At 45.9% G+C, this 27,986-nt stretch overlaps 1 protein-coding gene across 5 annotated transcripts in view; it reads right to left on the bottom strand.

The window, feature by feature from the left end:
- The window catches only part of SUSD6 (sushi domain containing 6), an 88,328-nt gene that overhangs the window by 55,179 nt on the left and 5,163 nt on the right, over window positions 1-27,986 (bottom strand). For 2 of the 5 annotated variants that reach the window (XM_082762686.1, XM_082762682.1), the window contains exons 1-2: window positions 24,054-24,238; window positions 18,611-18,697 (exon numbers count right to left, since the gene is read on the bottom strand). The gene's annotated coding sequence lies outside the window, so the exon portion shown is untranslated. Of the gene's footprint in view, window positions 1-7,917; window positions 8,048-18,610; window positions 18,698-22,594; window positions 22,741-24,053; window positions 24,239-27,986 lie in introns of those variants that run through there. The other 3 variants (XM_082762683.1, XM_082762684.1, XM_082762685.1) reach the window with 3 other exon arrangements.

Raw genomic sequence — 27,986 nt, forward strand, 5'->3', positions numbered from 1 at the left:
TTATACAGAAAGTTCCTCACAACAGACATGTTCCAACACCAGACTCCTCCAGGATAACAAATCCTTGATATCCGGGCATCTGTCAGCACAAAGCTGTTTTCAAAGATAAACGCACACAGAAACCGCTCTGAGAAATAAGAAATAATTTGCTGCTTCACAGTAGCAGCAAAGCATTAAATGTTTCCTGTGGAAGATGCACCATTCTCACACCACAGCCATACACGCACTTGCTCCAAACGCTCCCTGTGACAGACCAGTTGCAGGGGTGTTGGACACATCTCAATCTGCAAACCCAGCCACGCTTCTCTTTGGACAATGTGCAATTTAAAAAGGAAAATCCAGTTTTGCCTTCTCTAACTGGTTTCCCTCAACAGGCTACATTTAATTTGATTTTCTAACAGGGGATCAGTGTTAATTATATACTGATTTGAGGAGCACAAACCGGACCCATGAAACCAGAGAGGCACTCAGAAGGATCACTGCCCACTAATTCTCACGGGTGAGTGTACACACACCGAGCAAAGGGGCTGGGTGCTCAGAGCAGAGCATCCAGCACAGGTCACTTTGCAATAGTGCAGCAAACTGTTTGTCCTGTGACTTACAGCCACGATTCAAAAGTTGAGCATTAAAGATTTCCATCATTCAGCTGGGGTGGGAGAAAAGAAACAAGCCAAAAAGGAAAGGAGTACGAGTCCCCTGGATAAAACCCGTCATGAATCCTGTAACCTGCATTTCAGTGGAGGCCAGTTTGATGCTCAAACTTCTCCCCTGTTTATATGGCATCAGCAGTCACTCAGCTTTTACTGACCACCAGTCTCATCCACCCCTTGCACATCAGTGCTGCCCTAACTGGTGCTGAGTTCCACAGACTTGCAGGGGGAACAGGGTCTTTGCAGCAGCACAGCACTGAGGCTGGTGGCAGCAGGAGGGGAAAGGCACAACCCCCCCCCCCTCAGCTTTGCTGCTCAAGGCTGTAGTGCGTGGAGCTGCTCCAGCTCGGGTGAGCAGCCTGTGCTGCCTGCTGGGCCGAGAAACCGCACAGGCTTCTTGCTCCTAAATCCTGCTCTGTCTTCAGGGCATTAAAATGTAGCAGAGAGAATTTACTGTGTGTTAAGACGCCCTAGATCAAAACCCTCCACCTAAATCAGGGCTCTGCATAGCCTGGTTTCTATGCAGATTAAAAAAAAAAAAAAAAAAAAACTGGGTGAGAGCACTCCACTATAGCCAAAGGCAACACAGGCCTGCCTGGTTAGAGGTAGTCAAATGAAATCTAAGTGGGAAAAGAGGGAAAAAGTTACAGAAAGCAGGATGGCAGAAAACAGCAACTGGCTTAGGCAGTACAACTTAGGTTTTTGTGCAGCAATGCAAAAGGCTGCAAAGTGCTGCATAAAGGCAAAAGCAATGCTTGTGTCAGCCATCCTACGTCAGAGGAAGGAATACCCAAGAATTAAAGGACACGGGTTATTTAACCTTCTGCCTAGCACCTCTGCTTTTTCAGCAGACAACCCAGGACCACATAAACACCGCAAATATTCACCCAGCCTCCAGGGAAAACCCTCCCGAAGAGCAGATTCCCTCCCGATACTCAGAGGGGTAAAGACAAATGTTGGATAAAGCAGCAGGCCTCCTGCAGGGGGACCACAGCCCAGGGGTGAAGCACCCCCTCAGAGAGAGCTGCTGAGCAGCTGCCTGCAAGGTTCTGCTGCCCACCATCCCCAGCCAAGCACATCACCCCAGCCACTGCCACCTCCGTGCCCTGGAGGGGCCTATCTGGATTTGGAGCTTCCCCAAGCACCCTGGGCGACTACACTCAGGCCACCAATCTGTTGTCACAAGACACGTGCTGGCAAAAAAAATTCTCAGTGACCTCCACTCAGCTTAACCAGAAATGTGCAGCAACTCCTTTAAAGGGAATTTTTTTTTTTCCCCCCAGGCATTTTGCAAACAGCTATGAAGCTCTTGCCTTGGCCAATAATCCTTAAGCAATTTCCTGTCTCTGGAGGCAAGGTTTGCCCAGAGTGAATTGATTAAATAAAGGTTATTAAAATTAGTATATAGTAAGCTTTTGGTTTAACAGTCCCCACTTCACATTTTTACCTGTAACACACTGCTCCAAGCAGGAGCACAAAGTTCAGCTACAAAAGCTTACAGGACAGTGGAATTAATATGCAAAACCAGCCAAACTGTAAGATGAAGATTTAAAACGCCTTTCAATGGCAGAGGATTTTCATGTTCATTTAATCCATTTTCAAGCGAGTTTCTCAAAGGGAATTCACCCAATCCCTTTATTACTGTACTTCTAAGATTAAATTTGCTTCCCCATTTTGTGAATCTGACACGCAATTTAGTGTTAGAGAGTCAGCATCCTTCTCACCAGAGCTGTTCTCCTTTTGCCTCTGCAGCCTAAGACTTTGATGCAAAACAAGCTAAACCCACCTACTCCATCTTTCAGTATTACCAACTCTCACTTCTCTTAAGGCCAAACATTTTAAATAAAAGCCATGCAGGAAGACAAGTGTTAGCTCCTACAAATGCTAGGGGTATGCGTGGGGTAAGCAGTTAGCCTGACAGCAGCATCAGAAACTTGCTCAGCAGTCCTCTGGCATCTCCTGAAAAGAAAGCAGTAGTCATCTGATGAAGGAAGGAGAGTAAAATAACAGCACTAGAACAGTTTAAGAGGAACAGAGCAACCACTTAAGGCATGCTTTACACATACAGCAAAAACCTGCACCTTGCAGATAGGTACAAACATCCGCATATTGGCACCTGTCTTTCATGCACAGGTTTATGTAGATTTTTATTCCTCTCCACAAGAGAAAAAAATTAGGCAGTTTCCAGAAATGGCGTGTGCACAAAAAACGACAGTAAATATTTATTTTTTTTTAAGCTAGCCTCGTTTCTCTTCCCTACACGAACAGAAAAACAACTGTTAAAAAAAAATAAGGTGTTAGCTGCAGCTCCATCTAAGAACTTGTATTGTGCATGTCATGTACAGCAGTGCTCAGAGAAGCTGGTGGTCTGTCATTTGCAACTGTCCAGGCTTCCAACAGAGCCTTCAACATCGCTTAAAAGGCCACTTAACAAGCTTCACTTTGTCAGAAGGCGAGCTTCCATGTGTTTTATACGGATTCTGGTTCACCTAAAACTGCCTTTCTGGGTGAGCAGAGCATGACATTTAACAGATGTAAGCAACGCAGTTGCCTCTCAGCAGCAAACTATCTTCTTTGTCTGCCTTTGCACTTCTGGGTCTCCTTTCCCCATGAAGCAGTCATTGTTTCTCACGCAGGGCTTGCCTGGGAGAAGGAAGCGGGAGGAGGACAAAAAGAATCCTGCATTGTGGAAAATAAATAGCTCCATTAAGGCTCCAAAGGATGCTGTAAGGCACATTTTGAGGAAACCACTTTCCTTATAGTACACTGCAGAGCACAATAGTTATAAGGAGCCCTCTTTCCCCAGCAGCCACATCCCCTTCCCTAACCTTTAGCAACAGTACTGCAGACAGACATCACCGCCCTCTGCAGCCCTCCCACCACCGCCAAAAAGTGCCTCTGCAAGTCACTGCAGAGGGTGTCTCACAACACCCCTGCAAACAGAAAGAGATCCCAGTGAAGCACTATTACTGCCCCTTGTCAAAGTGATAGATGGACAACCCGCTGCCAGCCCCATGACTTAATTTGGAGAGACAAAGGTCAAGTTTCACCTTCACTGCCAAGCATGACCATGCTTCATTTACACCAAGGGCACCCATAGTCTTCACAAGTTCCTTGCAAGTAAACACACTGATTCTAAATAAGCTAATTATACATGTATTTCGGCTGCGTTTGGTATGAGACAGATGTAATAGGGCAGGAGTTTCAACTCTTTACAGAAGCACTCCCATACACCTTGCTACAGGGTGAAATGAAGATTTCTGACCAAGGAAAGCTGCTGGCTTCTGTCTTCAGACCAAGAGCAAGTTTCAGCCTCAGACCTCTGCATCACAGAACACCGAAAGTTGCTCCTCTCAACAGGTAAAGGCTCTCAGGAGTGAGGCCTCTGTAGAGCTGAATGGCACACCCTTAATAACACCAGCATCTCGAAAACACTGAATTATTCCTTGGAAACACTGGAGGTCCTTCATCCTGCAAGGACAGAAGCAGAACAGTTGAAGGTCATGGTGTCAGCAGCTGCAAGAGGTCCAATTCCAAGTTTTCTCTCTTTTTTAGGGGGCGAGGGTAGGAGTGGATGGGAGGAACAGAAGTAGAAATAATCTCGACTGTTGGACTTTCTACCCACATACAGCCTAGAGACTCAGAAAGGTATACCACAGAAGGAAGTCTTGATGTGATGCAAATGATGTAACATGGGAGAGAGAGAACCAGCCATGTGTGGGCCTTGTCATTTCAGAGCACAGTAATGCTCGATCCCCACTGCACTTTCCTGAGAGCGCACAGTTCACCTGCAAACCAATCATCAAAAGCTGACTACACACATTAGGTCTATCCCTTGGCTTGCTCTCCTCACCTACAAGTAGCCAGCAAACATTATGCAAGCCAATTGTTTGACTAGAATAGAGTTGGAGAAGATTTCCCCATAAATAACAAATGGGGGCAAAAAAGTTGGCAGCTTCCACAGGTCTACCAGATCTGGTTTTCTATGTTTAAATACTGACATTTTCCAAAAGAAATGAAAGCCACACACTTACTTAGAGCAGCATCTCCTTTGCCTTACACATTTATTATACGATAAACTGGCTGTCAAATATAAAAAGAAAAGGTTACATGGCATTTTAGTCACAGGATCTTTTCGTGCTGTGCATGAAAGCCCCCAAGTCTCTCACCCTGCTTCTTCCTCTTCTGCATGCATCTCCCTCATCCCCCTCCCAAGGAAAGCCTCTTGGCTGAAATGTCATATCCTATCCCATTCTCTTTAACACATGCTTTTTAATCTTTATGACACATTACAGATAATTGTTCTGCCTTGCTGTGGAAGTATGTGCAACAGGACAGATGCACACTGGAAGCTCAGGGCACATACCAAAGGATAAACCTTTGCTTCAGACAGGTATGTGAGTAGGGTAACAAAACCTTCTCGAGCACTTCTTGCCTCATTAGCATTTGCAGTGCAATGGGAGGCACAAAAGTCTGAGACTACAAATGGGACCACACAGTGCTAGGTGCTGGATAAACCCAGAACAAAAAAAAAGACACTGAGCTGCCATCACAGAGAGAAACCACTTGGTTAATCTGAGCCATAAGTGGTTCCCCGTGATCTTACTCTCAACAGCAGTTTCTTAGAATTTAACCCCTGGAGAAATCCAGAGCTATTTGGTCTACTGCAAACGTGCAGAAAGATCTGAGCCACGCCTGTTCTTAATGCTCTCTTTGTTCATTACTCTGAATTCAGAGGACTGAGAAGGAAATTAAAAGGTCACTCAGATAGGCGAGCTATTTCTGTCTCAGAACATGCCAATAACTTGGCTCGGATGCAAAATTCAGAGAGCACGACTGCTTCCTCAAATTCTTATCAGTAAATATTCAACTCCCTTTTTATTTTTACAGCTACAATCACTGACATCAGATTGATTCCTGTTAATTTATAAAGTCAGATTTATTTCAGGGATAAAGATTAGGACTGCATATGCATTACGTTCTTTGCCACTGGCTCTCCCTTTCTGGTTCCCAGCTCTTTCCCCTCACCTTCAAGCTTTAAGACAGCCTCACCACTGCTTTCCTTTCTCTTTTGTTTCTTAAGATTACTAACACACCCCCCTACCCTCCCCACATACACTTCAATACACGCTTCACACACAAGCAAACCTTCCCTCTCCCCCAGTTCCTTGTGCTACTTCCTCAGCTGAACTCATTAGCGAGGTCTCCAGGACTTCCCATGACTGGAAAATTGCCCGTGGGCATATTGGAATGAGTTAGTAAGGTTTTGAGGGCAGTTACTTTGTGCATTTTGCAGAGGTGCTGTGCAGCTGCAGCATTTGCAATCGAGGGACACATGCGTGCATAGCTCCCTCTCAGCTGTGCTCTCGATTCTCAGCGTGGAGATGTGCTGCATATTGGTAACAGAGGCTACACTCCTCCACCTGAGGGATTAGCACCACCCCACAGGTATCTGCCAGAGGCTTCCCTAAACAAACACAACTTGGAGCACAGGATCCTCCTGTTCAAGGGAAAAAGGAGTAAGCCTGCTCCTTTCTAATGCCAGATGTACTTTCAGAGAGCCTGATGCTTACCCTTGTGCCATGGTATTTAATTTTTTTTTCTTAGTTGTTCCCCAATTTAGTTATGCCTCCTTAAGAGAAAGAACCTATGCACAGTCCTACACCCTCACCCTTGCCCGAGATGAAGAACTGCTACCGAAAATACCTTCCAAGGCTTGATACCAAGCCAAAGCACGGCTGCACAATGGACAATAGGCTACTGCAATAGCAGTGGAGAGTAAAACACTCAGAGCAGTAGGACAGAAACCAAGTTCACTACTAACCACCTCCAATCATCTTGAATGTGAATCTTGTCCCTCAGTTTAAGCTTTTTTTGAGAGGTTGTACATTTTGGCAGCAGCACCTTAAAGACCTTTGTACCACAGAGGAAAACATTAAGAGATCTGTCTCTCTGATACCTTAACATTTATCTGGCCTCTACTTGCATTTCACCACTCCCAGTGCGGCTGTTCCTCTCCCGATTAAGGACAGAGATGAAATAGCTGCCTCCAATAGCTGCCTCCCTGCATTTTTGTAACTGGCCCCAGCGGAGTTTGTAGGATCCTGGTCCTGCTCCCAAACACGGCTATCAGCGGGTCTCGCTCCCGGGGTTTTCTCTTCTACTGAGGAAAGCATTAAACTTTTAGCGCAATCTATTGCAACCAAATCACTCTACCATTAATCCCGATGTCCCCAGATGCACCTTTCCTCCCAACAAACAGATCCCTAGGGTTCAGGCTCCTACACAAGCAGATACTTAACATAGCGTGGCCCATGGCCTGGCTCTGCCCAGAGGCCTGACCAGGCAGCCACAGTGCTCGGGGCCATCCGCAAGCTGCACCATTTTGCACCTGGACCTGCCTGCAAGAGCACCTTGCCTCAGCGAATGTAGCTACTACTAGGCCTCAAGTGCTACAAAGCTCAGCACAAGAGGATCACTGTGGAGCCACCATCACAAGTGGCTTACAGCCCGAAGAGAAGCCAGCCAGCCCCAAAGTAGCCCGAAGCTGTTCTAAAACTACCATTTTCTGAGCACAGACAGGAAGGGCTGTTCCGTACCACATCCTTCTGCAGAACATGATATGGGGCAAACCCCTTGGGCCCAGAGAGGACCATCTACCTTCCCCAGCTTCCTTCACCAGAAGGACAGAAAGAATTCCTCCTCTAGAGGTCCATGCTTCCCCTAGGGGGAACCAACCCACACCACTGCCTTCCACAGTAAAGCACCAGACAAGCATGTCAGTAGGCTGGGCAGAAAAAACAAGCTAGTGCCTTTTCTGTGCACTGTATCAGCTGGTGAGCACAGACACCCCTCTACACACACACACTGAACTATTCCAGTCTTTTATATATGGAGAAAGTTGGTATCCAGATTCCATAAAAAAAGGAGAACAAGAACTATTTAATATTTCTATTTTGCCTTAAGCATTCCCATCAGCAAACATCTTACTACCCGAGGGGAGAACTTTCCTGTTAAACAACAGCAGGTTCTTTGATAGTAACAGCAAACCCTCCTCCACATTACAGAAATCAAATAAATAAATAAATAAATAATTCTACCATCATATTCTGTTTGACACCTTTCTTAGTAAATACATCACTCCTGACACACATTGATCTTTACATGCAGAAGACTAGCAGGTCACATCCCCTGAAAGGGGGAAAGAAAGAAATTTTGACCAAGGCTAGATTTAAAGAAAAAGGGGAAGAATTGTCTTTATCTATACCTGGTCGAGATGCCATCAGCTCACAACCCTGCCTGTTCAGCTGTGCACACAGGTCAGCACGGCAGCAAACCTTTGACACTGTCTTGGGGGTGGAGAAAGGTGTCTCTTCCCCACCGAACCTCCCCAGGAGATGCAATTTCTGAAGAGCTGAGTCACTCTCGCCAGCAAGGACCAAAGTCTCGCTTGTGTTGTGTCAACTGCTTTAAACAAACAGGAACCCCACGCAAACAAAGACACCAGGAACAACTCCTCACGGCTGCACTCTTCCAATCCCTGCACGCCAGAGCGGGGGACGCTGCGGTCTGCTTGGCACTCCCTGATGTTTGTCTGCTGTGGCACATCACCACGTGCCTACCCTCCCTTACTAAAGTGGAACACTACTGACAGGTACAAACAATTATACCGGTAGGGAAAATGTAAAAAACAACCATTTGTGTGGAAAAATATACCCATTTTCCTCACTGAAACAACAGTGTCCTGGTATACAAAGTGAGGCAGATTCGCACAGAAACTGCATTCACAAGCAAAACAGAGCTAAAATAAGCCACCACAAGGAAGGTGGGGTGGAACATTGTTTTATACTGAAGAACAAAGTTCAGAGGCCATAAGTAGCAGGAAAACAGAAGGAGAAACTATTCAGCTGAGCACACTGAACCAGAGTTTCAGGGTCAGTTACCATCTATACACACACACTTCAGTTCCACAGCTCAAGCAACATTTTATGTATGTTCCCCCATGCCCTTTATTTTTCAATGCCCATTTAGAAATTCAGAGCAATAACCTGACACGCTGGAGCTGTGCTATTACAGCCCACTGCAGACAGGATAGAAAGAAAACAAAGAGAATTTGTGTAACAAAGCAAAACAGAGCAAGAGAGGAACATCTGCTACGTTTACCCAGAGCACCATATGGTCTGTATCTGAGGTACAGGGAATGAGTTCTTTCATATTTAAAAGCAAAAGTAATAGGTCACTCCTTCCAAGATAACTTCCAAGATAAGAGGGAAAATGCCTATTTTCCAACTCCACTCCTCCAGTCCTATCATCCCCAAACCAGATTTGGCTTTCTGAAGAACTGGTGCTGCCATTGCTCTGGCCTGGACAGCCAAGCTCAGAGCACTTCATTACAAGACGCCACGCAAGGAGGGTGAGAATGCCCCTTTAGTGGTTTTGTTCAGCCCTAACACAGCCTGCTTTATCCACAGTCCAGTCAGAGCTGCAGTGCTGAATGACTAAATTTTGTCAGTAGATTACAGCAGTGCTCTGGAGCTATGATGCATTTGGCAGGAGAGTTGATGGTTAGCACAGTAAATCTTAACTGCTATCCTGGAGCCATCTTTAACTCCTGAAAGCTCTGCCCATAATCGCAAATAGAGGTGGCTCAGATCTAAGCACCCAAGAAATATCCTTCTGCAACAAACGTGGCAGCATTGCTTTCTAATGTCCTGCCAAACACAGGCACAACAGCTGAGAAGTCTTCTGCTCCAGCAGTGCTACCCCACAGGGGTCTGCCACACAGCAAACTTATAATACAGGACACAGAAGTCAAGCAGGACAACCTCAATACATCTTCATCATCTCTTTAAAGAACACGTCGGTTTCAGTTTTCTTCTATTTGATCACCTGTTGGTAGGTATCACTTGGCTGTGAAAGTGCTCTGCAAGTAGGTAAGACCCCTGGTACTAACAGTCCCTCAATAGCTGTCAAGATACAGCACACAAGTTCATTCATTTTTTTGTAGAGTCCCTTTTTCCCCACTAAGGCCTTGCTGTATTTGCTGGCTCTTTATTCTTCCCAAAACTTGACTCTGCACTTGCTCTCTGCAATTCAAGTGTTCACTTTGTCGATTGAGTTTTCATTGCAAGAAACGGATAGCAAAAAAAGGATTAGAAGGATTTTGCAGCAGTGCTGAGCAGCCTAAGCCACAAAGAATGGTGTACAAAAGCCTGCTCTGACAACCAAGTGCCAGGAGTAAATAAAATGGGAAATGACAGGCCAGATTAGCAAGCACCAGCGCTAGCTCCCAGATCCACCCAGGTCACAACATGTCCCAGTCTCCCCTCTCCATCCCTTTAAAGCACTCCAGCCTGAGTCCTGGTACACGGCTGCCCTGACTTACACATCGCTGTGCATTTGCCTCTCTGACCACGGAAGAGAGCTTGGCAAGAAACCCAGGGATGAACGCTCGTACAAAAAGAGCAACCCACAAGTGTCTACAGCAGAGCCAAGCGTTTGCTCAGAGGTACTCCCATGTTCTTGGTGTGCAGCTCTCATATGGACTTCAAGTCCCTTGCCAAGCAGCAAGGCAAAAAAGCAGTGCAGCAGAGATGCGACATGGACAGCAACTGTGCCTGGTTAACAGCCTCACTGCCAGGAAGTGCAGGAGGAAACTGAGACCCGATACCTGAATTTTACCTATTGCCAAGTATTTACTTAGAGGTGGGTGTCAGACTCATCTAAGGATCAGAAACTCCAACATTATGCTTATAAAGCCCTGTTTTTGATGATACTGTTATAGCATTAACTGTTGTTTTCTCCCCTGCTTCCTCCCATGTTTCCTTTACTGGTGATCCTGCTGCGAAAGGACACAGGTTGCACTGGAAAGCAGCAGAAGCGGTGTACCCCTGTGATTAGCAGCCTCCAGGATGTAGCTAGGGAAGTTGAAAGCTGAAAGCAGACTTCTGACTTCAAGGCCTTCTGCGACTCAGGAAGCCTGTGTCACACACAGCCTAAATTATCCCTGTAGAAGATTTGCTATGCCATCAGAAGTCACTCACAATCAATTTCTAGCAAGATCCATACTCTAGATTTTTTCCATGTGAAATGGAAAACCTACTGCCAGCAAAACCATCACAGAATTAAATGCATTTCCAGACTGGGAGGGGGAAGCAAGAGGGTGTAGGAGGGGTATGGAAATCAATAGTCTTGGAAATCACAAAGACTAGCACAGCTTTAAGCAAGTCAAAAGCCACTGGGAGAGATTAAATACAGACTTCCATAACAAACACTTCTACAGTCTCTTTTCTGTCTGGTATCATTAACTCTGCTTGTGGCTAACTGTGATAAGAGCCACAGCAACTCTTTTCAGAAAAAGAGGATTTTGTGGAGACAAAATCTAGGGCTTTTTTTTTTTTTTTGTGTGTGTGTGTGTGTTTTTTCTATGTGGAACTGGGGATATCTTATGTATTACCTGAACCTATAGGTGCACGTGGTGTTCACACCACACTCTGCTGCAAGCAGCAGTGGAAACCTGAGAACAAAGGAAGGTCAGAGCAGACCAGAAGCTGTGTGGGTGACCCCACCACATGCACACAGGACTGCAGGAAGTGGCAGAGGTCAAAATGACCGTGCACATGTGGCACTTGCCCTCTGCAAAGGGTGAAGGGGACAGAGAGAGAGGCTGGTATTTCACAGGGCAGAATTATTTCGCATTTTCTTTTCCCAAGCCTGCTTTCTCAGCTCTGCAGTCCCAACGTTAAACTTCATTAACAAAAAGAGGCACAATTATTTCCCACTTAAAAGCAGTTAAGCTTTGCCTCAGAAAGTCTCACTTTGATCCTCTAATTACTGTATGGATGACAAATAAAAGTGTTTTTTTTTTTTTTCCTCTCTCCCCATAAATTAAAAGGAGCTTCAGGTGTTAGAGATGCCCTCAAGCTGCTTGGCCATGGTCTGAACTCACCTGACTCCCGATTGCTCATCACATTGTGCAGAGTAGAGAAGAAAAACAAACACAGTCAAAGCCTTCAACCCTGGGAAAAGCACATTTATTCTGCAGGATACCAAAATGGCTATATCTGTGTCACTGGGCATACTATGATCTGAAAGGAGAAAGTAGCATTTCACCCTCCAAACTCTCACAGTCTTACATGAACAGATGTAAAGCAATTTTTCAGACAAAGGTAGGATTTCCCAGTTGATAAAGTACACTTAATAGTCACTGCCCACTAGACATTCAGAAATCTCAGAGCAACAGGATTTCTGTTTCCTGAACACTAATTGAGCTTTCCTGGAGGAGGAAGCCATTCTGTTTGATGCAAAAGCAGATGAGGTCTGGCTTAGTGCTACTATGGGAAGAGGTACTCAAACCCACCTTTTCCCAGACCAAACACAACTACACCTCAAACTCAGGCAACAAAACAACAACAACAACAACAACGGGACAAAGTATCTTGGCTTTTTGTTCAAGAGATTCATGCAGATCTTACTCTGTGGTATAGCTGTCCCATGCATGCTTGTATCCTAGATAAATTCAGTGGCTTATTTAACAGCTGCTATAGCAAAATGTGCATCTCCAGTCTGCAACACCACCAAAAGCAAAGTCAGGCACTCCAGAGCCCATCACCAGCTCAGTGGCAGCAGTGGGGACCCCACTCTGCTTCTTCCTACCTTAATGTTTTCCAGCTGAGAAAAGCATTTCCACAGTAAGACCTAGTTTCCTTTCCAAGCCACGTAGCAGCCCCGTATTCCTGAGTTTGGCACTTACCTGAGACCAAATGACCAGATGAACGAAGACGTGTGCCCTGATACAGTGATGCCCACATCTGCCACCCCTCCCTGTGCACACACGGTGCACAAATTCTCATCCTCCCATGCAAAAACAGGGTCGTGGGCTCCCCAGGCACCACCTGGAACACCAGGGGTGGCTGGCACAGCCCTTCGCAAGCAGCTGGGAGCCTGGCAGCCTTACAGCCACACACTGTAAAAACCACAACATAATGAAGTTGCGCACTGCAGTAAAAGGCACGCAGCAGCCACACATTACACTGGAAATGGACGTTAATTGTGGAAGTAAATCCACATACAATTTTTATGCAATGAGTTCTAGCTTCTGTATTTTAGCCCTTCTTATCCCAGAAGGCATCAGAGAAGTTCATCCCAGGTTACAGAGGGCTACCTATAAATAACACAGCCAAGCTATCCAAGGGTAAGCCTCACCCCAGCAACATCTTCTCCACAGCAATATCAGGGAAAAAGAACAGGTTTAACCTTTTAAAATCAGTAAGCTAAACAGGATTGAATTGCTTAAAATGGCTTTTGCAAAACATACTAAAAAGAAAAATCTACAGACAAATAATACTCCTGATCCCTGGGTTTACCACTGAAAGCATGAGAGACTTTAGAGGTGTTTGAAAACAACATCTTTATACGTATGGAAATGCTTTATCTATCCTAACAGATTTCTGTACTATAATGCTTGTTTTCATCCGAAGATGAAGGGGGGAAGACAGGAAGGGAAAAAATTTGTCTTTCTGGGCAAACATGATTTTACATTATATGGGACAAGAACTTAAGAAACCTTTATGCACATAGAAGAAATGGGCTAGTTATAATTACTTACATTTTTCAATGCTCTTTTTTCCCCTCCCTTCCTTCACTGCATGCTACTTGCCTTTAATTGTCATTTGTGTCCCCGTCTGAGAGCATTGCCTAGCATGCTATAGATTACATCTCAATTACAGACAGACACAGAGCTAAGGAAATTGATCTACTGTGAAAAAAATTCATGTGATCAATGAGCTCACCCAGCTCATTGCTCCATTTCCTGCAGATGCCAGAGGCTTTGACTGGCAGGAAGCACGCAGAGAAGCCCAGGCAACAGCCACACAACATGCATGGCACTGTGCAAAGCTTGCATTAATGCTGCCTGGACTAATCACCTTTCCTAACCTCCCTTGTTTGTTTGTTTCCTTAAAGGCTAATAGAGCCTCCTGAGCAGTCTGTTTTCAAAGTCACTGTAACTTAAATACCCTCCTCAGCATCCGATTCCTGGGTGGCAGGCCCAGCATCACCTACTGCTGAGCACACTCACCAAGGGACTCCATGTACTCTATTTCCAATATTCTTATTTTATTTCTCTTCTCTGAAAAGGAGAGAGCATTTCCACAGCAGTCTTTCACGCATCACATACAGAGTGTAACAATTGCCTTCACGGTGCAGGTCTGAAATAACACTACTGAATTCATGGGCTCATCCCAGCATAACTAATGAGTTAAGCCAGCTTCAAAAGGCCTGCTTAAAATACCTTATCACCTCCTCCTTAGCCTCACCCTTCTCCAAAAAGTTGCCTCTACTTGAAAAACAGGCTGCCTGCTACACTTACAGCAAATTCTACTACCTTCACATACAACAATTTTGGCTCTGTATCCGAAAAGGACACAGAAAGAATGCTAGGATGATCGTGAGTCCTAGAGGAAACAAAATAGATAGAATTTATTGATTTTACATTTAATATTGTTCTTCATGTCTTGAACGACAAAAGAAGAAACTCTGCACTCATCCTATAAAATCTCCCACCTGTGGGCGTTATATGAACTGAGCGCCTAGCATGAAGTTCTGAAAGTCAATAAAGTGGTGATGCTTTGAACTTCTCTGAGGTGCTGTACAGCACCCACGTCTATACCCACACAGAGTTCAGGATATGTGCTTGTCCTTGTTAAGGTGCTGTATTGCCTAAGCCAAATAATATCTCTCAATAGCTTGAAGTACCACTTTACGTAGAAAGGTGGTGCAAAATTCCTCTATGCACTTGGAGCCTGTTAAACACTTGCAATAAAAAAAAAAAAACCCACACACAACAATGTACACTTGAGACAGCAGGAACCTGTTATGCCACAGTCACATGCACACTGGAGGACTGTTACATACCAGCTTGCTTTAGCAAATATGGTTCCTTGTCACTAAGTACCTCAGAGAAATCACATCTTAAATTCAGTAACACTTGTCTGGAGCAACACCTGGAGAGGCTGCAGCAAATGCACAATTCTGCAAAAAGCAGCATTTCTGATTCAAATCCTCCTCTTCAGTCAGCACCTACCAATGCACTAGCACCCTGCTGGAGATGGCAGAGAAGAATGGGCACAGGTATGCAGAGCAAGCAGGGCAACAGAGAGGGACTTGCAAGAGGCAGCGCACACCCAGGCATTACCTTCACATCCAGGTTGAGAGAATCCAGAAGCATGAGTGCCAACTGTTTAACATTCAGTGGCTCAAATGCTTCAATTTCTTCCAATTTCAGAGTTCAGTCCCTTTCAAAAGTCTTGTGTGTATACACATCTACTTTCCCATCTTCCTGTTCAACTTCACACATTATGCAAGGCAGCCTCGTTTTAGTTCAAAAGAGCCCAAGTTTTTCTGAAGAATCTAACAAACACCTCCTGCAAATCATCCATATTAAAAAAGAGGCAATGACAGGTTTCAACCTACACTGCAACAGACCTATCTTCAGGTGACATACCTCTCAAACAGGAGATTTACTACAACAGGTTTCTGTAACAAGCTGTTTTTCAGATGAATATTTCACATCAACAGCTTCCTCCCAGACTCTCGCTGCCATAAAACTGCTGCTCTACCAATATAGAGGTGAGTTTCTGCTCCCAAAACCCCTCTCTGTAAGTTACACATCAATAACTACGATGCCCATTAACAAACAGCTGCCTTTTGTCTAAACTTTTATGACAGATTTGCTGAACCAGAGAAGTCTGCTTTTTACCACACTGCAGAGCCCTTCCTGTTGGAAAAAAGAGAGGATTCGGACCAGTGAATAGCAGACCAACTATACTGATGATTTCTGTGAGCAGACACAGCAAGGACATGGGTGACACCCATTCCCCCAAGCACCTTCATGTGAAGGTCCCACCCTTGTACGGGAGAAGGGAGTCAAGCTATACATCTCACGTGAACCCAGGTCGCCTCACCACAGCTTGTTTTAGAGAGCATAGAAGTCAGAAGCACGACTCCCTACCCAAATCAAAGGGGAAATACCACCCTCATGTTGTGCTGAGTCCCACCTCCCACCCAGAGGTGAGGTGAGACATATTGCCACCCACGTTGACCCTTGATGTGTTAGTTAATGGCTAAACTATGCTAATTAAAAACTCTAGCTTCCCGCTAAGGGATAAATACGGATGAAAAATTAAAACCAAGAAGAGTCTGTAGGTATGTATGGAGGGATGCTGGCGTGCACCAGCACACAGCAGAGCAGACAGCACTGATACACACACCCGGGTGTTAGGCTTTCCATGTCCCACGCTGATAGAGCAGACACGGGGGGAAAGACATGTAAGTGCAGGCTAGAGAGCATCCAAGGCCTTACAGGAAACTCTGAACAGGGTCTGTTCAGAAATGCTTCTGCCATCTCCCTTCTGTTCTCACTTCACAGGGTAAAAATAACAGGAAAGAGGAATCCTGTCTTCTGCACTGCAGCCTCAAGTTCCTTCTCTCTCACACACCTCCACCCCATTTCAGGATGGCTGTTCCGTATCGTACAAGACCAACATTACGTTGAGAAGTGATAGATTGCTATCTGTAAGCACAGGGCTCGCACTCACAGGAAATGCCCTGCAAAGGCCAACTGAGAGCAAAGGAAAAAAAGATAAAGCCCAGCCACACATACGCATCAGAATCAAAGAAAAAATCCTGTTCAAAAGTGCTCATAAACCCCTTCCTGCAGCTAATGCTTCCATGCAATTTCACTTCAGGGAGACACTGAGCTCCTCACCTGTGTACAGTCACTAGCAAGAAGTTTTGGCTCTGGTCTCCCAGCCCCACACGGTTTAAATCAGTCTCCTCAGATAGGCCCCATCAGAAGATGCTTTTCTCTCTCCTCCCCAGTACTCTTTCACACACTTGGAGTTCAGCTTACCTAGACATTTCAAACCGCAAGTTTTTGGGCTACACATACAGATTTTTATATCATCACTTCATGCCTTTCCAATTCTGCATGTAAGAAAAAAGCTCCATCAAAACAGAACACTGGGCTGATACACATCTGCTAGCTGAGCGGATGCACTCAGTTGCTGTCTTCCGGGGAAGCTCTTTAGCCCGTCTAAATCCCTCCTGTCCCGCTGTTCAATGCTGACACTACAGAGGGTCTCAAAACACCCTGCAGGGAGAACAGTCCCTAGTGAAAGACAGCAAACCCCCTTACAAATTCACCAGAAGGCCAGCTCAGCCGGACTCAGGACAGATTATCCACTGAGGATTGTCACCAGCTATCCCCAGAGAACCTGCTATCACAAACCAAGCAGCTGTGCTAGGAGACCTGCTCTTACAAGCACAAAGATGATCTTCCCCTCAGCTTTGTACTGCAGAGGAAAGGCTAAAGAGGCTAACTGGGTACACTTCAACCCTTCCTTTCTTGATCTGCAAGGTATTTTCCTAATGCCTTTGTCTGACCTTCCACGGCAGCCCTATCCAGTGTCTTCACTACAACCTCCTGCCCATAGCCACAAACAGAAGTTGGTGAAAAGGCATGGTTTTTAGTAAACTATTTTTCTGTTAAATGCTAAGTCATATATCACTATATGCCTAGCATATAAGTTCTTCTCTCTACTGCCATGCAGGTAATCTTTAGACTGGGAGGAGATCATTGGCATAAACATAAATACATAAACATAAAATACATAATATGTAAAATAAAACAATACATAGCTTGCATATACATTCCTCCTAGAAAGACTTAGAGGCCTTTGGAGTCATGATCAAAAGTTAGTCTCCTTAAGGGTTTTTAAAAACATGTGAGAAACAATACCTGTTTGCTCTTGCCAAGGAAGGAGGAAAGAGGCAAAAGGAAGAATGCCTTCTAAGTTTCACCTACGTGCCTACTTGCATTTTTTCAGTCGCATGTCCCAACATGTAGCAAAGGATGCCGCTACCTTCAAGCCCAATGTAGCTTTCATCAACGAAAAGCTATTTTCTCACACAACGATATGAAAAATAAGCACACACATCCACCAAGACGTGTCTTTAAGTGAAGTGTACAAGTACCTCTCGGAAGCATCCAGAAAATCTCTAAAGATTTCAACGAGCACTCCTAGCGAGACCCCTCAAAACTCAAGTTAAGCCTTTGCACTCAAGGTAGCTGCTGCAGGAAACAAGGACAACAGGCCAGCACAGCAAGAGGCAGCAGAGGAACTTAATGCCTCATCGCTGCTAGCAGGATCTGGGGGATGAAGGGGGAACAGGAGGAATTATCCCTATTCTGATTAGCATCAGGACAAAGGCTCACATTAGTTCCGTCAGCACCAGGACTCTCCTAGAGCAGTGAATAATAACCTTGTTGAAAGCATTAGAGGGATTTACTCCCCCCTGCTCAATATACATCCCTTAAAAAAAAAAGTCCAAATTGTAAGGTCCAAAAAACAGCTTGATATTTAATTCCTTGAAAGACATATCCAGGTAGTTTCTTGCCACTGATTCACAAAAAAAAAAATAAATATCTTTCTGTGGCATCTTTTCAAGGATAGCATTTGGAAGCAGGCACACACACAAAAAAATATTTTTTTGTTCTACGGAAAAGATCAGATGGGACAGGTGGCTTATCATGCAAGTTAACTCTAGAAGACAAAGGAGGTCAACAGCTTCTACAACACCACCAAGGAGTGGTAAGGGGTAAAGAACACCAAGGAAAAAAACATGTTGTGATACTTGTGATAGCCAAACAGCATAAAAAAAACAGGTTATAGAGGTATCAGGAAAAAGGCTGAGGCATGGCTATAAAGGAGTCGGTTCCTAATAAGGCATTTCAGAGCACTAGATTTTGAAACAGGAACTAATGCACGCGGATGTCTCGTCACAGAAGAACAATATGGAAGGCAGCACAGCGTGACTTTACGGAAAAGTCACCAGCATTTGGACAAAAGTTTAAAAAGCAAAGAGGAAAAAACAAGTAAGCACATTAACTTTCATCTTACCTGGTGTTGACACGAGCTGGCATCCAACAGTTGTCAAGTCAGTATGATAAAAGTGACAATTCCGTGATGATAGGTTGATTCGCACACCTAGGAATGCACAAAAAAAAAGTAAGTATCAGCTATGAATATATACATAAGGGATAAGAGCAGCCCTGGCACATAAAAAAGTCACAAAGCGGTGGGTAGAAGCAGTTCTATTATGTTTTTAGGACACAGGCGCGCAGATATGCTTGATTCAGGCATTACCCACAAAATTCTTACCTGGGTTTGAGATTTACGGCACAAGTTATACACAAAGAACATTCAACAGCACCCGCACACAACCCATTTAAAAACCTCAGGAGGGGAATGGATCATGGTTTCAAGCACAGCAGAGAGTTACTGAAAGACGTTTTTCAGCAGTACCCGAGCTTCATGAATTTTTTTTGATGGGACAAACTTCTGAGAAAAGTTACCCAAAATACACAAAGTAGAATTGCATCAAGTCCAGCTACCAGATACACATACACACCTTCACAAATAAAAAAAAAAAAAGGAGCGACCACAAATTGCACGTACTTCCCAAACAAGCATAGGAGAAAGGATATTTGCTTCTGTGGAACCAGAAAAACACAGGTGTAACTTACAGAGTCTTATCCCCCCACCCTTTTATTTTAGGATTAATACTAACATCTCAAAGAGGTGAAGAGAAAAGGTGGTTATTAGTAAGGCAACCAGGAAACTTTCTCTGCTGTGGAAAGCGCAGCATCTGACGGCAAACTGGGCAAGCCGAGTGTCCAAAAGCGAAAGTAAAAGCTCTGCGGCTGGAAGAAGCAATTTCTGCCTCGCCTGTTTAAAGCTCTTGTTTGTTAAACGTCCCATTATTTAATGAAACGTGACATTATTTAAATGTCAACTTAGTGAGTTTCAGAAGCATGCAAGTCCTGCAAGACAGTCATGCAGCAAACCAGCAGCTGACTGGAGCTGGTCCTGCAGCTAATGAAGTTAAAAGCAAGCTCCTCTTTGTGTCTCTCACTCGAATTATCATAAGCTTACCAAAACACACACCCCCGATCATACAACCCAGCTCCCCACACCCACAAAAAAGAACAGATCTCTATTAGCAGAGTTGTACGGTTTTACAGCCTCTGCTCTCAAATCCTACGATGAATTTCCAGCATATTTTTTGTTGCACATCAGAGAAGCAGCTTGCAGCATTTCAGGATCACACAGCTCTTTGCAGTAATGCCGTAGTTTTATAAAGACATACCATTAGATTTCAATTACAGGAAAAGCAGGAGCCTTCATCCCCTGAAGCAAGCAGGATGCCCCTTCTGCACCTTCAAAAGGAGCGAGGGGCCCTTGGAGAGCAGCTGGGTTCAAAGCATCGTCCCCCCACGTGCAGCCACTGGGCCATCAGTGGCACACGCAGCAGCAGGTGGGCAAGTGAAGGTTTTACACCCTCAGAGTGAAAGTTTTACATCCCCAGAGGGTTGCTCTGGACTTTCTGCACTTCTCTTTTTTAGGCAGAGACGTCAGTCGCCCTCGCAGGCCCGTGTCGCGGTGCAGAAGGGGTTCTCCTCAGGCCACGTACCGACACTGAGGGAAAACCTATACAGGCTATTTTTGCAGCAGTTTCTGCCTCAGCTTTCAAGTATGATGTACCCACACACAGCACAGGATGAGAAATTACTGTAAGTCTTCTTCACTGAACATCAAATTTCTTTCACATCTGGGATCATTCGAGAGCAACACACACCCACCATACATTCCCCCCCCCCTCACCTAAAGAGGTTTTAATGCGATTGTATCAGGGCAGGCTGCTTCAGGATCTATTCCTTGAGAACTTTTCAGAAGTTATTTACAAAGAAAAAAATCATGAACGTTTTAAATGGGTTAAGGACATTCAAGCATTTAATTAATCTATACATTTAGAACTAGATATCCAAGTTACAACTCCTTTCAAATGCAGCTACCTTAACAGCTACTGCTGAAAATGAGACAAGGTACAAATCTATTGAAAGGCCTGTATTTTATTTACAGCATAAGAACACCACTCTCTCAAGCTCTCTTAAAGAAATCAGATCTTTTTTTATTTTTTAAGACCATAGCATAATCAGGATTTCCCTCTTAAAAGATACATTCCCTTACAGTCCTGCAGAGTGATCCAATATTCCAAAGCAATTTTCTTTGTTCACCTATCTTCATCCTCAGGCAAGATTCAAACTTGGTTTTGATCACAGACTCTTTCAATTCCCACTCACTTTATTACAAAGCCCCATTAAACCAATGCAAGAGACAACCAGGAGCAGCAGCAAACCACAGAAACGTTTAACTACAAACCAGAAGGAAAATGAGTTGAGAGAAAACATAAACAGTTTTAAAGTTTAAACAAAAATCCAGAACCATTTTGAAGCAGTGTAAGCTGAGGACAGAGATGGCATTAAACCCAGTTCACTTCTGAGCAGGAGGTTAAAATGGAGCACACTTCAGCCTAGCAAGTTCAAGCATCTATGAGGAAAAGTCACTCACAGAGCAATGAGTTTACATCGCCGGACCGAAAGCCGTTCTAGTTCACAGCATAAATACGATGCAGTGTTTCCCCCAAAGGCTTCCAGAAGGCAGCTCCCCTTTTCCCTGCTCCTACCATCTCCTAAGGCTGCATTTCACCTTGCCTAGCACATTACGGCTGCAGAGGGGACAAACGTCCCCTTCCACTTACTGCCCACTTGCAACTGGGAAGCGAATTTACAGCTGGGTGGGCTGGCTGCCAGGCTCGCCGTTTCCCTTGGGGAATCACCAGCATGACATGAGACACATTGATCCTTTTTGCCGTGGAGAAGGTTCTCAGTGCGTGCTCCACTTTCCGGGCCTGCCCATTGTTCAGAGCTTCAGCAAAGAAAGCCAGAAGCTGGGGGAAGGGGGCAGTGGAAGCCAAGGGCAAGAGGTAGGAGTTTTATACCTCCAACTTCTGATCCTGCAGCTCTTCTACAGCATGATCCTCCTTATTAAACTGCCTTGAATTATCACAAATACCATCAGTTTGAAACAAATATATTAGGAAGCAAACAATAGGCCAGGCTGTCACTGGTCTTTGGGAGCCTTCAGAGGAAAAAAAAGGCATGGGTCATGCCAAAGCATGCTTTGGGCATTACCACAAGAAAAATTCTCTTTATTAGCATCGCTCGGCTCTGTCTGAAAACACCCTGCCTGCAGCCTGCACCACAGAGTGCAAACACCATGCTTCCTGCGAGAGAGCACCAGTTTCCACTGCTGGTACCAAAGCAAACAGCACACAAACGCTGGTGCAAGTATTTCTTGCTGTACACAAAAGCTCGCTTCCTGAAATTTATAACAAGTGCCTCCACTGGTTAAGCTTACGATCACCTTTCTGTTCAGCAAAGAAGCCTGCTAGCAGAGTCCAGGAAAATGCTACATGACTACAGAAAGGCAAAGCCTGGAGAATTACCCAGAAGGACTGAAAGACAGAGAGCACTTCGTTGAAGCCATCTACCTGTCCCCAGCTACTACCCCTGCATTGGGGGTTCAATCACTGCACCTGGAATAATTCCATTAGCACCCAGAGCAGCTTCAAAACAGATTAAATGTGTATGATGGCATTTCAAGAGACCTGACACTTGTCACGACAGTTGGATAAACATAATTAGAGATCACTGTATTTCTGGCAAGAGAAATCCCCTGCGACTGATACCACACTACGAGCTAACATCTTTGCTACGCATGCATTAAGTCTTCCCCTTTCCTGCTCTAAGAAAGGCCTGCGTGTCTCTACTCACACGCTCCTGAAGCAGAAATCCACCCCCGCTACCCCTTGCCCCCAAATCTTTCAGGAGAGGAGCCTGCAGAAGCCCGATGAGCTGGCATCAGCTGCCTGCTGCAGCCTACCGGGGCTCAGCAGCCACGGGGAGCCCCTGCAGCAGGCAGGGAGCTCGGCAGGAAGCGGGCTGGAAAACACTGGAGGAAGGAGACTTGCGAGAAACTGACCTTTCACGCGGATCCTTGCAGGCTGCTCTGGGAAGATAGCAGATTAGTGAGAACAAATACAAAGGAAGAAAGGAGGAAAAATAAAAAAAGACAGCGGTGGCCCGACACAGACTGTGGGTGCTGTGTGAAACCTGCCTGCGCTGACAGGGGCTGGCAGCTTTTATCTGTTTTCTCACAAAAGCAGAACAAGAGACGCATCTGGGTGGCGGGGCAGCTGGTAGGTGTGGTATGATCAAATACGGTGATAAAAAGGAGAAGTGATGCAAGGGGAACAGCCGCAGACAGAAACCCAAGCAGCTAAGGAGCTGCACAGCAAAGGAGCTGAGGTTATGACCACTACAGATTGCTCTTGCTGAGAGCCGAGGCAGCTCTCCAGGCAGGAATAAAGCAGCTGGAAGCAGGCGTGATCAGAAGACAGAACTAATCCCATCAAAACCACTATGCTGCGGGCAGGACAAACCTCCAGTGACTTCAGCACCCTCTGCTTGCCGGTTCCCCCAGCAGCTCCTGCGAGCTCCAGCAACCTTCACACGCTGCTGGTAGCTGCCTGGGAGCTGTTTCAGCAGCTCAAGGACACCCAGCCCTCCTCAAAGACCACAGGTGGCCGATTTGCATGACAGCAGAGAGAAGGTGGCAGAACCAAATCCCCCCCACTACCGTAAGGCAGCTGGGAAATTTCAGCTTGCAGGTCATTACTTTCCCAGGCTTTGAAACATCTGCATATGCTAAAAGCTGTGAAAGCAGCAGCGCGGGGACAACCGGGTTTTTACGGGGACTGCTCCAGGAGGAGGCTGTGGCTTCGCTGTCATGTGCTGCCCTGCTCTGCGAGGAGCTGCGATACCACCGAGCGATGACAGCCACCTTCGGCTTTAAAAGCCGGCCAGAAAGAGGCAGCCAGATTACATTACGGGTCCTCCAGGCACACTGCCTTCATTCCAGCTCCCCTTAAAGAAACACACCTTCCTCCGCCGCTCCATAAAACACCCGTTTATGTAACGAGCGGGTTGCGGAGGGCAGATCAGTCTCCAGCGGAGAAAGAAGTTTATTTCCTTCTGGGAGCTGTGCTCGCCAAACCCTCACCGGGAGCAACACGCGAGTCATAACACGGCAGGAGCGGGACCTGCAGGGCTGCCACTGCCACCGCCGGCCGCCCGCCCGCAACGCCGGGAGGAATTGGGAACGGAGACGGGCACAGCGGGGCACGAGGGGAGGAAAGCGGGTGGGATGTGCCAAGAGGGCTCCGATAAGGCGCCGGAGGAGGAGGTGGGGGGCAAAACCAGCGAGGAGCCGCAGCCTCGGCAGGCAAATCACCGATGCGCTGGGGCAGGTCCCAGCCGGGGGGAGCCCCCTGCGCGCAGCACCTCCCGTTACCACCTTCTCCCCCGCTGCCCTCCCCGCTCGCAGCCAGCCCAGCTCCGCGCCCCCCTTCCCCCGGTGAAACCCAGCCGCGCGCCCCCACCTTCAGCAGCAGCTCCCGCCGCGGAGCGAAGGAAGGACGCAGCACGGCCACCGCTCCCGGTCCTGCTCCCGGCCCCGCTCACCGGCCGCGGGGCTGGGGCTGGGGCTGGGGCTGGCGCTGGCGCTGGGCGGCCGCGAGTCCCGGAGCCGCCGACCCGCGACCACGACGCCGCCGCCGCCGCCAGGTCCCGCCCCGCCGCCGCCGCGCGCCGCCGCGCGACACGCCCCGCCCCGCGCGCGGCGGGCGGGGAGAAGGGCTTAAAGGGGCCGCGCGTGCTGTGCCGGAGGTTGGGGGTTGTGATTTTTTTTATTTTATTTTATTTTATTTTATTTTTTATAAACTAAGTAGGCTTTTGGTTTTATTTTGTTTTCAGGAGGAGTTGCTACGCTGCATCGGCACAGCGATCCGTGTAGGGCGCTGTACTGTTTCCAGCGTCGGAGTGGAGTGGAGAGGAATGATGAATAGGAATAGGAATAGGAATAGGAATAGGAATAGGAATAGGAATAGGAATAGGAATAGGAATAGGAATAGGAATAGGAATAGATGAATAGAATAGAATAGAATAGAATAGAATAGAATAGAATAGAATAGAATAGAATAGAATAGAATAGAATAGAACAGAACAGAACAGAACCGAATGGAATGAAAAAAAAAATAGAATTGAACAGAATGCAACGCAATGGAATAGAATTAGAACAAAACAGAATGAAATGGAATAGAATGGACTAGAACAGAACAGGGTAGAGAAGAAATAGAATAGAAAAAAAATAGAATACAAAAGAAATTGGAAAAGAGTAGAGTAGAGTAGAGTAGAGTAGAGTAGAGTAGAGTAGAGTAGAGTAGAGTAGAGTAGAGTAGAATAGAATAGAATAGAATAGAATAGAATAGAATAGAATAGAATAGAATAGAATAGAATAGAATAGGAGTAGTTTGGTTGGAAGGGACCTTGAAAATTACATTACATTACAGCCCGGTGCAGAGTGCTTGGAAATCCACAGGCACCGCTATAGGGTGAGTAAGGCAAACAATGGCTGCGCTGAAGGATAATGCCAATTTCACTAAGGAAGATCACTGAGAATAGACTAGAGAAGTTCATTTGGAAGGGACCTTCAAAGATCAAGTCCAGCTCCCTGACCACCTTGGGGCTACCCAGAAGTTAAAGCACGTTACTGAGGGCATTGTCCAAACACCTTCTGTCTGCTGGCTTGTCCAGGGCATTAACCACCTCACCAGGATGCCTGTTCCAGTCCCTGACTATGATAAAAGCATTTTTTCAGCCAGCAGCCAATGCTCCAGAGGAATTCAACAGGAAGCACCTGCCCCTGGCCTTGGGGAAGGTCTGTCTCCCCTGGCAGCCCCCTCACACCCATGGCTTGAAACCAGCCGAGGCAGCATGGTGCTGGGCAGCCAGGTGGCCGATGAGCATCCAGGGCTCTGAGCTGCACCATACAGAGCACAGGAGGGCACTTTTCCCAAAGCATTTTGCTTTCACTAGCCGAGCACATGAAGCCCATGGGCAGCCGACACCACAGGCAGGTCACAGCGACTGAAGCAGGAACTCATGCCCAGGCCAGCGGTCACAGTCCCACAGGCAGCCCCAGCCTGGGGAAATGCGGCCTGGATCCCATGATGGATCCTACAGACACTCTTCATGTTCAGCAGGGCACTGCTTGTTTCTTAATACTCAGGGCAGGCGCTCCAGCTGTTCAGAAAGGATGCAGAAAGAGAAGCTCACGGCCAGCAGGGTGCTGCGGCAAGGCCCAGCTCGCAGCCCCAGAGCCCCTAGGGATGTGGGGCTTGGAGCCATGCAACGCTTGTCATGTACGGAGAGGCCTGAACCGAAGGAGCCTGCAAGAAAATCCTCTCCTGGAAACTACCCAGAGCTTTTCTCTCTGAGGGAAACAAACGAGGCCTTAATTAATTTTCTTTCAAATACAGCAAATTGACTTCTGCTCCAGTTGTGCTAGATTCAAGCCACTCAGCACAATGGTATTAATTCCACTTCACTTAAGGGCTAAATGTTCAGAGCAAGGAAAAGGGAGTTTCCTGTACGTCTTGTTCTCATTGAAGTCAACAACCACACCACGCCGGCTTTCAGGGCAGAAGCTTCTTCAGAGGCTGCATTTCTGAGGGTGGCTGTGACATGCCTCTGGGTTAGCACGGCACAATGCAGGGTGCATTAAAGGCACTGCATGAACAAGTTGTCTGTTCCCATGTGGATTTTTAAAGATCTACCACATCCTGCCTCCGATTTAATTTTTAGAGGTCTTTTTTCAAAGATATCTGTTAGGACACTAACAGAACACTTTCCTAAGGCTAGCCTTATGGTTCTCTGATCATCTTAACTATCTCCACCATCTCAAACTTCATATTTAGGCAGAGTAACAAAGCAAAGGACCGAATCTGTCCCTGTCTACTACCCATCATCCTAAACCCTTCCTTCTTTACAGTGAAAACTACACGTTCAGGTTCTCCCTTGAAAAGCGCCCAGTTTACTCACAGGTTCTCCTTTCATCAAAAACTATAATTAAAACATCAGCAACTGTTGACATATTCTTCTTCAAAATGAAAGATAGTTGTAAATATTTTTCTATTGCAGAGTAGATTTTTGTTATGGGACATTTGTTAACTTCTTGGATTCTGATCTGTTCTTTCCACATGACCTTGCATCATCTGGCTACATACAGTGACTCTTTATACTTCAAGGAAGTGGTAGATCTTCACTTTCTTTCAATAAAAACTCAGCACTTTTTAAGCTGCAAAGCTGTATATTAAAACAACCGTCCACTGATTTTCATATTTCCTGAGACTAAATCTGGCATAAAAACTGACTGCAAGCATGGTCAGTGGTAGGAAGATTTCCTTCCAGAGGTCCTCCAGCTGGCTTTATTCCCAGGTACCAGTCCAATAGAAAATAAAAATCTATTTGGCACCTTGCGCCATTGCAGTCTCTCACTTTTCTGGTGGAATGGTTTCCTTTCCCCAGGAGGTTTTGGTGACGTGGGACTTGGGTGGCAGGACATTAGTCTGTAATTAACCAGAAGCACTGCTGATGGAGTTTACCTGTACATGTAGTCAAGGAAGGCTTGGTAGCTCCGGTTCTCATTAACCAGTGTTTTATCAGCAGGGGCAGCTTTGCCCTGGGCAACTGTATCTCTGGGCGTGTGATGTGACTGCCCATGTGTGATCACTCTGCCCCTGTGAGTGTTATATTTTTCTTTAATTTCTCCTGAATTCTGCAGGCAGGCATCACAGGTTTAACACTTCTTTGCCTTTCTCCTCAGGCTGTAATTTACATCCATGCAGGCTGAGTGCAACCTCCTGTACACTCCATATGCATGGCTATACACCTAACCAAGCAAGGAAGGGGCCAGCTCCCAACTCCTGACCCTGCTGCCCTTCACTCCCAGATGAGAGCAGCAGCAAGTGGCAAATCTCCTCCTGCTGCCTCCGAGCTCCTTGGCAATGCACCATTAAGCAACACTAATCTAGGAATGCATGATTAGCTCATATTTAGACCAGGACATTAAATGCTATACCATGGAAAATCATGTTTTGGTGGTGGCTCCTGTTAGGGAAATAAGGAGGGATGGAATATTTTTGCAGTTGCCCTGGAGATATGAGAGAAATATACCTAATCGATAAAATCCGTGCCATGGTCAAGGTAGAAATCATACAGGAAGAAGAGAAAGAATCTTTTAGTATTGGGCTAATAAACACCTGAGATTAATTAAAAGTAAAACAATTTAAAATCTCCAGTCTTAATCTAACAGTTTATTCTCTTTGATTACACTTAGCATTTTGCTCCCCCTGAAGAATGTCACCAGCAATGTCATATTTCACTGTTCTTCAATAGTTTCACGTTGTGATTTCCAGGCTGTGCTAGAATAAATAGCACAGCTTAGAAACTGAAACAGCATGGAAGACCGATCA

The sequence above is a fragment of the Aythya marila genome, assembly GCF_965140915.1.
Source record: "Aythya marila genome assembly, chromosome: 5".
Classification (NCBI taxonomy): Eukaryota; Metazoa; Chordata; class Aves; order Anseriformes; family Anatidae; genus Aythya; species Aythya marila.